The 12,262-nt window shown below is 49.9% G+C and overlaps 1 protein-coding gene across 2 annotated transcripts in view; it reads left to right on the forward strand.

Moving 5' to 3' along the window:
• The first annotated feature begins 11,675 nt into the window (after positions 1–11,675).
• SLC45A3 (solute carrier family 45 member 3) overlaps positions 11,676–12,262 on the forward strand; it is a 19,702-nt gene continuing 19,115 nt past the window's right edge. The window contains exon 1 of one of the 2 annotated variants that reach the window (XM_040262969.1): positions 11,676–11,736. The gene's annotated coding sequence lies outside the window, so the exon portion shown is untranslated. Of the gene's footprint in view, positions 11,737–12,051; positions 12,091–12,262 lie in introns of those variants that run through there. The other variant, XM_040262967.1, reaches the window with a different exon arrangement.

The raw sequence follows: 12,262 nt of genomic DNA on the forward strand, positions 1-12,262 counted from the left end.
GCCAGTTCTGCCCCTCTGCGGGCACGTCACCCCCAGTGAGCCACCTCTCGGGGATGGGTCCCCGGTCCCCTGTAAACCGCAGACACCTTCCTGTCCACTGCTCCGAGAGTGGGGAGCACAGGGGAGATGTCAGTGTGAGTGCTTTGAAAACTGTGCCGTTTACCTGCAAGGAGCCCGACTGTCACAGACTGAGGAAGACTGGCCACAGCCCTGAGTCTGTGCAGGAGGCAGGGAAGACGGGGACAGGGCAGGGACTATGCAGGCCTCTGTGTCAAGCACAGCACTAAGCCCTCTCTGACTCTCACACAACCCTGGGGATGGGTACGATCCTCCCCATTTGCAGGGGACCACCTAGCCGCAGCAGAGTTCAGTCATTTGCCCCAGGTTCACCTCTAGGGAGGCCAGCAAGCCCATGTTAGTCTAACTCCAGTGTCTGTGATCTGTGGACCCCTCCAAGGCTCTAGACACTCTATTCTGGGTGTGGGCATAAGATTAGATAAAATGGGGTAGGAGGAGAAGAGGGCACTGGAGAGGGGCAGGGAGAGGCCCGAAGGCGTCCCTGTGCTGCGAGTGCCTGGCCTGCCACGGGTGCAGGGGCTGCAGCCAGCCCATGAGGGGCCTTCGTGCAAATTCGGCAAAGGTAGGTGTGACCACCAGCCTTGCCTAGTTGCGCTTGTGAAGTGAATAACAGCTACAACTGCACACGGCAGCCCTGGGAGGCACTCTGCAATTAAAGAGAAGAAAAACGAAACAAATTCCAAGTTAGAGATTTTGTGGCTTGTTCCCCCGCTCCATTTCCTGGCCTGCGAGCCCAGCCAAGGGGCCCCTCCCATGACTTCCTCTTGGCCCCCAGGAGCTGGAGTCTGGGGGCTGGCGACCCAGCCCACACCCCTGAACCAGGTGTATCTGTGCCTCTCTTCTCTGCAGGCCTGGGGACAGATTGTGCAAAAGTGGCACCACAACCTGAGGCAAGAGGCTCGTTCACAATCTAGTTATTAATTACTCTCTTGCTTATTATCTTGAGCATTGCATCAGGAGCAGGACCGTGAGAATGGCTTTATAGGTATTTACATTAGTATCAGTTTCCCCTTCCCCGCAGACACACACAGGTCTGGGTACAGCAGTGAGTCCTGCCAAAAGTCAATCTCTCACCACTCCTGGCACATTCAGGTCAGCCCTTCCAGAATGGCCAAAGCTGCCCACTCAGGCAGTCTCGCCAGTGCAGACCCTGAAGGTGGGGCCTGTTGCAGGGAAGCTCCCCTTGATCCTTGGGCTGCTGCACTGCCCTGAACTCCGGAACGCTTAGAGAAAGGAGATTCGAGATTCCACATCTTACCTCACATGCCCAGGGTAGTCCCTCCTCCAGTCAGACTCCCATCCCTCTTGCTGCACTTCTAGTGTCTTCTCTCTTGTTTGGCCCTCCTCGTCTCTGGTTGAGTAAAGAGTATGAGAAAATCTACTGGTGGGGATAGCGGTCTCCTCTTTCAGTCCCACCTTGCAGTGGAGAAGTCAGCCCCACGGGGATAACGGGAACGAGACCTTGAGGCCTCTTGCCTAGGTCTCTTCCCTCATGCCCTCCTGCCCTTCGCTTGACCCCTCCTCCCCCCTCTCTGGAGAGTGTAGAGGCACAGCTGGCAACTAAACCCCTCTGAGCGTCTCGGCCTCCTGATCCGGGCTCTGTCCACCTGCTGCTGCTACTGCTGCGAGAACAAGATGAGTGAGCGAGCTCTGAGCGCTGCCTTCTACTGCCGGGCAGGGAACCACAGCAACCAGGGCTTGAGTGACCCAGAAGAGGGGCCTCGGGGCCCCCTGACTTCAGCTCCGCCTCCCTGGGCAGGTGCTTGACCTCAGTTTTCCCATCCGTAAAAGGAGGTGGCACCTGCCTACCTTAAAGGTATTTGTGAGAATCAAACCTGCTGATCTTGGTGAAAATGTTTGTAAGTCGTTAAGTATAGCACAGAAACGAGTACTTATCTCTCACCATCACCAGCACGCTGGCCTCAAAACCCCCGCTCAGAACTCCACTTCCCTGGAGTTATACCACTGAACTTGGATCATGTTTGACCTCTGGAATGCGGTTCTAGCCTCAACATTTTTGCACTTGCTGATGTGTTGCTGAATCATGTTTTCTCACCACTTTCTAGTTCCCGGAGAAGACTGTAACCTCCATGAGGGCAGATAGACACCTCGTATGTCCTTCCCCATCTCCTAAATTACATTGAGAAATCTGTATATAAGGGAGAGTGAACAAACATGCATTGAGAGTCTCCTCTAAATGCATTATTTATGCTGTAGCCTTGCATTCTTCCCAACAAACTTTCTGCATAAAAATAGACTCTGGGAGTAAATGACTTGCTTGCAGGCATAAAGTGACTATGTCCTAGCACTGAGCCTGATTGGTAATTGTTATTTAATAAATGTTTGCTGAAGAAGTGAATGCCTGGAAGCACAGCAGACCGTGCTGGGTCTGCCTGATTCCAGGGCCCACACATTTTCCACTGGAGCAGCTTCTCACTGACTAGCTGGGAAAAGATCTCCAGGGGGCGTGGAGGGGGCAGAGATCTGTAGCCTCTGGCTGTCACTCCCCATTCTCCGCCCCCTTCCCTGCAGTTAGCCCCTCAGGCGGTCTGAGCTCCTGAGAGTTTTTCACTGTGACAGAATCACCTCCTTGCTCCAGGCATTTTAGAACCCAGCCCAGTTAACTAAGTGTCTTCCCCACTAAAGACTTCTAGGGAAGTGGTTGGGTTCACTCCTGGAACCCTTAGGGGGAAGGAGACAGCATCACCTTTTCTGCCTCTGCTTCACTGCCCTGAACGAGTCCCATCAAGCATTCCACCCCCAGCTCCAACCCTTCCCGTTACTTAGGTTTCTACAACTAAGCCATCGTGTCTCCAATTCTAGGCTCCTTGACTGGGAGAATTCTGCTGATGCCCTGAAAATCTAAGAAGCTACAGGACTCAGTCCTGGCCTTTGAGAGCAATGTCGGATGGGTTTCACTAGCTCTCAGAGCTGGAAAGACTATGGTGTTCACCCAGGCTCGCCCTTACCTGGTGCCTCTGAAGTGAAGTTGCTTATGTCTGACTCTTTGTCACCCCATCGACTATAGCCTACCGGGCTCCTCCGTCCATGGGATTCTCCAGGCAAGAATACTGGAGTGGGTTGCCATTTCCTTCTACAGGGGATCTTCCCAACCCAGGGATCGAACCGGGGTCTCCCACATTGTAGGCAGACGCTTTACCATCTGAGCCACCAAGGTAAGTTCAGTTGAGTTCAGTCGCTCAGTCATGTCCAACTCTTTGCAACCCCATGAACCGCAGCACGTCAGGCCTCCCTGTCCATCACCAAATCCCGGAGTCCACCCAAACCCATGTCCACAGAGTCAGTGATGCCATCCAGCCATCTCATCCTCTGTCGTCCCCTTCTGTTCTCAATCTTTCCCAGCATCAGGGTCTTTTCAAATGAGTTAGCTCTTCGCATCAGGTGGCCAAAGTATTGGAGTTTCAGCTTCAATATCAGTCCTTCCAACGAACACCCAGGACTGATCTTCTTTAGGATGGACTGGTTGGATCTCCTTGCAGTCCAAGGGACTCTCAAGAGTCTTTTCCAACACCACAGTTCAAAAGCATCATTTCTTCAGCACTCAGCTTTCTTTATAGTCCAACTCTCACATCCATCTGTAACCACTAGAAAAACCATAGCCTTGAATAGATGGAACTTTGTTGACAAAATAATGTCTCTGCTTGTTAATATGTTGTTTAGGTTGGTCATAACTTTCCTTCCAAGGAGTAACCATTTTTTAATTTCATGGCTGCAGTCACCATCCGCAGTGATTTTGGAGACCAAAAAAATAAAGTCAGCCACTGTTTCCACTGTTTCCCCATCTATTTGCCATGAAGTGATGGGACCAGGTGCCATGATCTTAGTTTTCTGAATGTTGAGCTTTAAGCCAACTTTTTCACTCTCCTCTTTCACTTTCATCAAGAGGATCTTTAGTTCTTCGCTTTCTGCCATAAGGGTGGTGTCATCTGCATATTTGAGGTTATTGATATTTCTCCCGGCAATCTTGATTCCAGCTTGTGCTTCATCCAGCCCAGCATTTCTCATGATGTACTCTACACAGAAGTTAAATAAGCAGTGTGACAATATACAGCCTTGACGTACTCCTTTTCCTATTTGGAACCAGTCTGTGGTTCCATGTCCAGTTCTAACTGCTGCTTCTGGACCTGTATACAGGTTTCTCAAGAGGCAGGTCAGGTGGTCTGGTATTCCCATCTCTTTCAGAATTTTCCACAGTTTGTGGTGATCCACACAGTCAAAGGCTTTGGCATAGTGAATAAAGCAGAAATAGATGTTTTTCTGGAACTCTCTGGCTTTTTCGATGATCCAGTGGATGTGGGCAATTTGATCTCTGGTTCCCCTGCCTTTTCTAAAACCAGCTTGAACATCTGGAGTTCACGGTTCACGTATTGCTGAAGCCTGGCTTGGAGAATTTTGAGCATTACTTTACTAGCGTGTGAGATGAGTGCAATTGTGTAGTGGTTTGAGCAGTCTTTGGCATTGCCTTTCTTTGGGATTGGAATGAAAATTGACCTTTTCCAGTCCTGTGGCCACTGCTGAGTTTTCCAAATTTGCTGACATATTGAGTGCAGCACTTTCACAGCATCAAATTTCAGGATTTGAAATAGCTCCAATGGAATTCCATCATCTCCACTAGCTTTGTTCGTAGTGATGCTTCCTAAGGCCCACTTGACTTCACATTCCAGGATGTCTGGATCTAGGTGAGTAATCACACCATCATGATTATCTGGGTCGCGAAGCTCTTTTTTGTACAGTTCTTCTGTGTATTCTTGCTACCTACCTCTTCTTAATATCTTCTGCTTCTGTTAGATCCATACCATTTCTGTCCTTTATTGAGCCTATCTTTACATGAAATGTTCCCTTGGTATCTCTAATTTTCTTGAAGAGATCTCTAGTCTTTCCCATTTTATTGTTTTCCACTATTTCTTTGCACTGATTGCTGAGGAAGGCTTTCTCATCTCTCCTTGCTATACTTTGGAACTCTGCATTCAAATTGGTATATCTTTCCTTTTCTTGTTTGCTTTTGTCTTCTCTTCTTTTCACAGTTATTTGTAAGGCCTCCTGACACAGCCAATTTGCTTTTTTGCATTTCTTTTTCTTGGGGACGATCTTGATTCCTGTCTCCTGTACAATGTCAAGAACCTCCGTCCATAGTTCATCAGGCACTCTGTCTATCAGATCTAGTCCCTTAAATCTATTTCTCACTTCCACTGTACAATCATAAGGGATTTGATTTGGGTCATACCTGAATGGTCTAGTGGTTTTCCCTACTTTCTTCAATTTAAGTCTGAATTTGACAATAAGGAGTTCATGATCTGAGCCACAGTCAGCTCCTGGTCTTGTTTTTGTTGACTGTGTAGAGCTTCTCCATCTTTGGCTGCAAAGAATATAATCAATCTGATTTCAGTGTTGATCATCTGGTGATGTCCATGTGTAGAGACTTCTCTTGTGTTGTTGGAAGAGGGTGTTTGCTATGACCAGTGCATTCTCTTGGCACGTCATAGTCTTTGCCCTGCTTCATTCTGCATTAAAAGGCCAAATTTGCCTGTTACTCCAGGTGTTTCTTGACTTCCTACTTTTGCATTTCAGTCCCGTATAATGAAAAGGACATCTTTTTGGGGTGTTAGTTCTAAAAGGTCTTGTAGGTCTTCATAGAACCATTCAACTTCAGCTTCTTCAGCGTCACTGGTTGGGGCATAGACTTGAATTAATGTGATATTGAATTGTTTGCCTTGGAAATGAACAGAGATCATTCTGTTGTTTTTGAGATTGCATCCAAGTACTGCATTTCAGACTCTTTTGTTGACCATGATGGCTACGCCATTTCTTCTAAGGGATTCCTGCCCGCAGTAGTAGATATGATGGTCATCTGAGTTAAATTCACCCATTCCAGTCCTCTTTAGTTCACTGATTCCTAGAATGTCAACGTTCACTCCTGCCATCTCCTGTTTGACCACTTCCAATTTGCCTTGATTCATGGACCTAACATTCCAGGTTCCTATGCAACATTGCTCTTTATAGCATCAGACCTTGCTTCTATCACCAGACCCATCCACAACTGGGTATTGTTTTTGCTTTGGCTCCATCCCTTCATTCTTTCTGGAGTTATTCCTCCACTGATCTCCAGTAGCATATTGGGCACCTACTGACCTGGGGAGTTCCTCTTTCAGTATCCTATCATTTTGCCTTTTCATACTGTTCATGGGGTTCTCAAGGCAAGAATACTGAAGTGGCTTGCCATTCCCTTCTCCAGTGGACCACATTCTGTCAGACCTCTCCACCATGACCCGCCCGTCTTGGGTAGCCCCACACAGCATGGCTTGGTTTCATTGAGTTAGACAAGGCTGTGGTCCATGTGACCAGATTGGCTAGTTGTCTGTGATTGTGGTTTCAGTCTGTCTGTCCTCTGATGCCCACTCTCAGCGCCTACCGTCTTACTTGGGTTTCTCTTACCTTGGACATGGGTATCTCTTCAGGGCTGCTCCAGCAAAGCGCAGCCGCTGCACCTTACCAAGGTAAAGAGCCCTGCAAATGTTCCCGCCATGCTGAATCTGCTCAAAGCCGCTTGGGTCCTGCCCCTTGGTGAACTCACCTGTTATCTGGCTCCCTGAGACTCTCCTTTGGTCTAGGCTGGCCCTCTGAAGCCATTCCCTTCTGACACTGACCTTGCCTGCAGAAAAGCTGACATGTTTTCATAGCAGAACGGACTCGGCATTTGTCTACCTCTGATCCCTATTCAGCTGGATCTCTCTGCTTCGAAGGCAATTTTGGTATCTCCCCTGATTCCCTGGGTGCCTGGGTGGGGCTGGGAGGAGGACTCAGGAGGAAGTTTAACTCCAGAGGAGAGTTCTCTTTGTAGAAGAGTTTCTGTTTCTTCATGGTCAGAGGGAAGTGTCCTGAAGAAAGTACCCTTAAAGGTGTTGGTGTTGTTTCAGAAATTTCCCTGTATGGGTTACCACTCAGATTGGACTGTCCCCAGCTGCACAGCGGGGACTGCGTTTGCCAGTGATTTTAAGGCTCCACCTTCTAGCAGTGACCCTCAGGGCCGCCTCGGGACCTAGAGGCCACGGTCGTTCCCCAGCTTGAGGTTTGAGAGGGAAGAGGCGGCTGTCCAGTTCTCTCAGCGTGCTCCGTTTCCTCCCCTCTGTGCCCGCGGAGTGTTCGTGACGGTGGAAATACAGCCCAAGAGTGGGCATAGAACCCCCCTTTCAAACTGCTCCATCCTATTTCTTCACCCGAAGCACTCTAAACCTCTCAGTTAAGGAGGACCTGGGGGTGGTTTTCCTGCTCCGGCCACCGATCTCCCAGTCCCTAACCTCTGAGCAGAAATGGGGTGTAAGAGTCCCCACTAGGGTGCAGCCCATGGGTGATGGCTTATTCCTCTTTCTTTATTTTACTCTTTTCCTTTAAAAAATAATATTTATTGATTCTTTTCTTTCCATTTACAAAAGCAATTTATGATCCACTACAGAAACATTTCTCCAGCCTCCTGCCACCCTATCAAAATCATCCATCCCATTCACTGAAACCCAGAGTTCACATTTTGGCTATGTCCTCTTAAAATCATTGCTTTTCTGTGGATATTCACCTAGTTTTTAAAACTTTTCATTCTGTAGTACTTTTAGATTTAAAGAAAAGTTGCAAAAGCAATACAGATTTCCCATACACCCTTCAAGAAGTTTTCCCTGATGTTTTTAGTTGTGTAGTCGCTAAGCTGTGTCTGATTCTCTGTGACCCCGTGGACTATAGCTCGCCAGGCTCCTCTGTCCATGGGATTTCCCAGGCAGGAATACTGGCGTGGGTTGCCATTTCCTTCTCCAGGGGATTTTCCCCACCCAGGGATCGAACCCGTGTCTTCTGCATTGTCCCCTTTACTGCTGAGCCAGCAAGGAAGCTCTGATGTTAACATCAGAGCATAATAACCAAAACTGAGAAATCAACGCTGGTGGAGTACTATTCACTAACCTGTAGACTTTATTCAGATTCCACCAGTTTTTTTTTTGTTGTTGTTTTTTTTTTTTTTTTTACTAATGTTCCTTTTCTGTCCCAAATCCAATCCAGGATATAGGATTGCAGTGTGTGGGAGCACTGATCTTCACTGTGAGATCCTTAGTTGCAGCTTGCGAACTCTTTAATTGTGGCATGTGGGATCCAGTTCCCCAGCCAGGGACTGAACCTGGGCCCCCTGCACTGGGAGCTTGGGGCCATTGGATCACTAGGGAAGTCCCAGTATAAACCTAATTTTTAACAATGTACACCCTACTGTGCATACTATTTTGTACCCAGCTATTTTTATCAGTAATATATCATAAGCATTTCCCCATTCCATTAAATTCTTCTGTTATCATTTTAAATATAAATTTATTTATTTTAATTAGAGGCTAATTACTTTACAATGTTATTATCATTTTTTAATGGCAGCATAATGTTCCATTATGTATGGATGTGAGAGTTGGACCATAAAAAAGGCTGAGTGCTGAAGAATTGATGCTTTTGAATTATGGTGCTGGAGAAGACTCTTGAGAGTCCCTTGGACTGCAAAGAGATCAAACCAGTCAATCCTGAAGGAAATGAACCCTGAATCTTCATTGGAGGGACTGATACTGAAGCTGAAGGTCCAATACTTTGGCCACTTGATTCAAAGAGCCGACTCATTGGAGAAGACCCTGATGCTGGGAAAGATTGAAGGTAAAAGGAGAATAGTCTGGCAGAGGATGAGACAGTTAAATAGCATCACAAACTCAATGGACATGAATCTGAGCAAACTCTGGGAGATAGTGAGGGACAGGGAAGTCTGGTGTGCTACTATCCTTGGGGTTGCAGAGTTGGACACAACTGAGCGACTGAACAACAACGTTCCATTATGTTCCATAATGTTCCATTATTTGCTATAATTTACCTAGCCAATGGCTTATTAGTCTACATTTAAATTGTTTCTAATGTTTCACTATCATGAAGGATGATGAGATGAACATCTTGTACATACTTCTGATATACATCAGTTCAGTTCAGTCGCTCAGTCATGTCTGACTGTGACCACATGGAGTGCAGCACGCCAGGCTTCCCTGTCCATCACCAACTCCCAGAGCTTGCTCAAACTCATGTCCATTGAGTCGGTGATGCCGTCCAACCATCTCATCCTCTGTTGTCCCCTTCTCCTCCCACCTTCAATCTTTCCCAGCATCAGGGTCTTTTCCAGTGAGTCAGTTCTTTGCATCAGGTGGCCACAGTATTGGAGTTTCAGCTTCAGCATCAGTCCTTCCAGTGAATATTCTGGATTGAATTCCTTTAGAATGGACTGGTTGGATCTCCTTGAGACACGTATCTCTAGTTATTTTGCCACAAGAGAAATTCTAGAAATTGAATTCTTATGTTCGGAGTTCTTGGGTTTCCTCCCTCCCACTTCAAGGTGCACAGTGAAGATTTGGGCCAATTGGTGGCCGTTATGCTTAAAGAGACTGTTGACCCATCACCCCGAGGCCAACAGGGGAAGCAGCAACAAGCCCTCTCCACCGGGACCACAGCCTTTGGATGGTGGAGATGGGAGAGCAGGTGGAAACATCAAGGGAACTCTAGGTTCTTCACGGCTTCTCAGCCTTCGTTTTTCAGGCTAACCAGCCTCAGCTGGGTATCTTATCTCTGTAGAAAGAGGAAGACACTTCCTCTGAGCCCAAGGATAATGGGAAGGGGTTGTAGGTGGGGGATGGAGCAGAAGTTGCTAATGCATTTTTGCCAGCATCTTTGGTTTCTCCAATATCCAGCCAGACTATTAGCAGTTCCCCAAGGAATGCCTTGCTCCTCACGTCATCCCCCATTTCCTATAAATGGGAAGTGGCTAGGGAGTAGGTTGTGTGTGTGTGGTGTGGGGGAGGGGGAGCAGAAGAAGGGGAAAGGACACGGTGGTTTTTCCACAGCTGACTTAGTGGGGCTCTGAAACCCAGAGAAACTGTTCCTAATCCAGAACAACCCAGCATATCATGGGGAGGGTGTGGATGTTAGGACTTTTGTTTAGGCTTGGAAGTCACTGGCCAGGACTGCCTCTGCCTCATTTCTGGGGCTCAGAGACTGTGTATGTGAGTGTGTGTGTGTATAGTATTAGCAGTAGTAACTGGACTGAGTGATTGCCTCAGTTCATCTGAAAATGGTACCCATGTCTTGCATCATCATGAGGAATGGATGAGTTTATGCATAAAATGCATTTTAGAAGGGCGACTGGCACAGTCAGTAAAAGTTAACTATTATTATATGAGGCTACACCAGCAGCAAAAGGGGAGGGAGCATCTTGCCAGCGGAGGGTCCTCCAGTCCCCTGTGCTGGGTGGGGCCTAGACAGTCTGCCCACCTGGCTTGGTAAAGAAGGGTCACCGGCAGTGCACAGGGGTGAGCCAGCACTCATCCAGGTGGCCAGACCCCTGGGGGGCGCCAGGATCTCACAGGACACTGTCAGCTCACTCTCCTGAGCCCTCCTCCCCCTTCCCCCTGTCACGGGCCCAAGGCATGCAGGCTGTCCTAGTCAGCTGGGAGGGTGGGCTCCTGCGCCCTCTTGCACCCCCAGTGCTCCTCCCCCAAGCCTGGAAAATACCACCATCCACGCTCTCCTGGCTCAGTAATTTTCCACCTGACCTGGAATTCCTCCTGACTGCTGCCCTCTTTTCTGGGGCAAGAGGGACACCAGCTCAGGGACCCAGGACTCCACCCAATCCTCTCTGCTCGCCACAAATGGGTGTGCCAAAGGCTTTGGAAAGCGATTGCGGCCCCAGAGGGTCACCTGCTGGGAGCCTGGGGGAGGGGTAAGTAAGTGTACCCAGAGAGGCAACGTATTCAGTGATCCAGAAAATAGAGTAGATTCTTGTTTTTTCTCCCTCTCCTCTCTCCTGTGCCCACTCTCCTCATCACCATCACCAGGGCTCCACTGTTCCTCTCTCCCTTCGAGATTTCCCATTCTTCTCTGCCTTCAATCGGAAGTTCCCTTAGAGACCCTCTGGCCAACTCCTTCTTACCCAGCCTCAGAATATGGAAGGGACTTGTTCCCACATCATGCCTGGTTGATGTTAGGGCCAGCCTTGGAGCCCTGTGCCCTCCCTGGTGCTGGGTCCATGGCTACAGTCAACTAGGTCCTCCCCTTCAAAAGCATCTTCCTCCTGATTTTACAGTATTCAGGTCAACCATGCACATGAATTGGGGTGCTCTCCACTCCACGGAGGAAGAAAGACACAATCGGGCCCCCACCCCAAGAGTAGCCTGGGCCCCCAGTTCTCTCCCACCTGCGCAGTTCAGTCTTGTTAAAGGCATCCTGGAAACAGGCATCTTCTGGGACCTTGCTCAACAGCTGATAAAGGGAACATTTTACTGTCAACGTACCCTATCCCCCCGCCCCTTTCCCGATACACACCCTTAAGCAGAAAGAAAAAAATCTGCAATCTTTTTTAACTTCAGGAAGAGGGACTGAGTGAGCCATCAGGAAGCTCTTTCTGCTTCCGAGAACAGCAAACAGTAGGAAGAGTAACTCGGGGAGAATGCGACATCTCTTGCAAGGGCTGGTCCTGGGTGGGTGGGGTGCGGCTCGGCCCGGGGGACCAGGGGCTGGCCGGCATAGCTCGCGCGGGTAATGGCTGCAGACCGGCCGCGGGGAGCGGAGGCGCCCCGAGAAGCCGGGCAGGTACTACCTAAATGTTTTGGTGGCGAGGACGAGGGCGAGGGGGCGGCGCGCTGCCCTAGGTAATGATAGTCTGGGAGCCACGCGGGGGCTGCCCGTCGCGGTCGCGGCCACAAAGACAGCTCGGGGACCTCCCGCTTTCCTCCCCTGGGTACCGGCCCCACCCCGCCCCCTCCCCGCAGCCCCCCACCTTCGGCCCGCCTCGCCCCGCCCCCTCCGGGCCGCCCCAGCGCGCATGCTCTCTCCCCCCGCCTAGTAACCTGGAGATTTAAAAGCCGCCGGCTGGCGCGCTGGGGGCTGCGGGGGGGACGAGCCCGCGCGCGGCGGCCCCGGGTGACAGGCGCCCGCCTCGGCCAGGTAGGGGCGCGCCCGCCGCGCTCCGCGGGAAGGGTCCCGGCGCGGGGAGGCGCGCGGCGCGGCCGGGCTCCGCGGCGGCGCGTGTGTTGCGCCCTCGGGTAGACGGAGACGAGCACCCCGTCCAGAGCCCACGAGCGGCCCCCGCGAGTCCCGGGGGCTGTGACGGGCTGCA

The sequence above is a fragment of the Oryx dammah genome, unplaced genomic scaffold (genome assembly GCF_014754425.2).
Source record: "Oryx dammah isolate SB20612 unplaced genomic scaffold, SCBI_Odam_1.1 HiC_scaffold_21, whole genome shotgun sequence".
Classification (NCBI taxonomy): Eukaryota; Metazoa; Chordata; class Mammalia; order Artiodactyla; family Bovidae; genus Oryx; species Oryx dammah.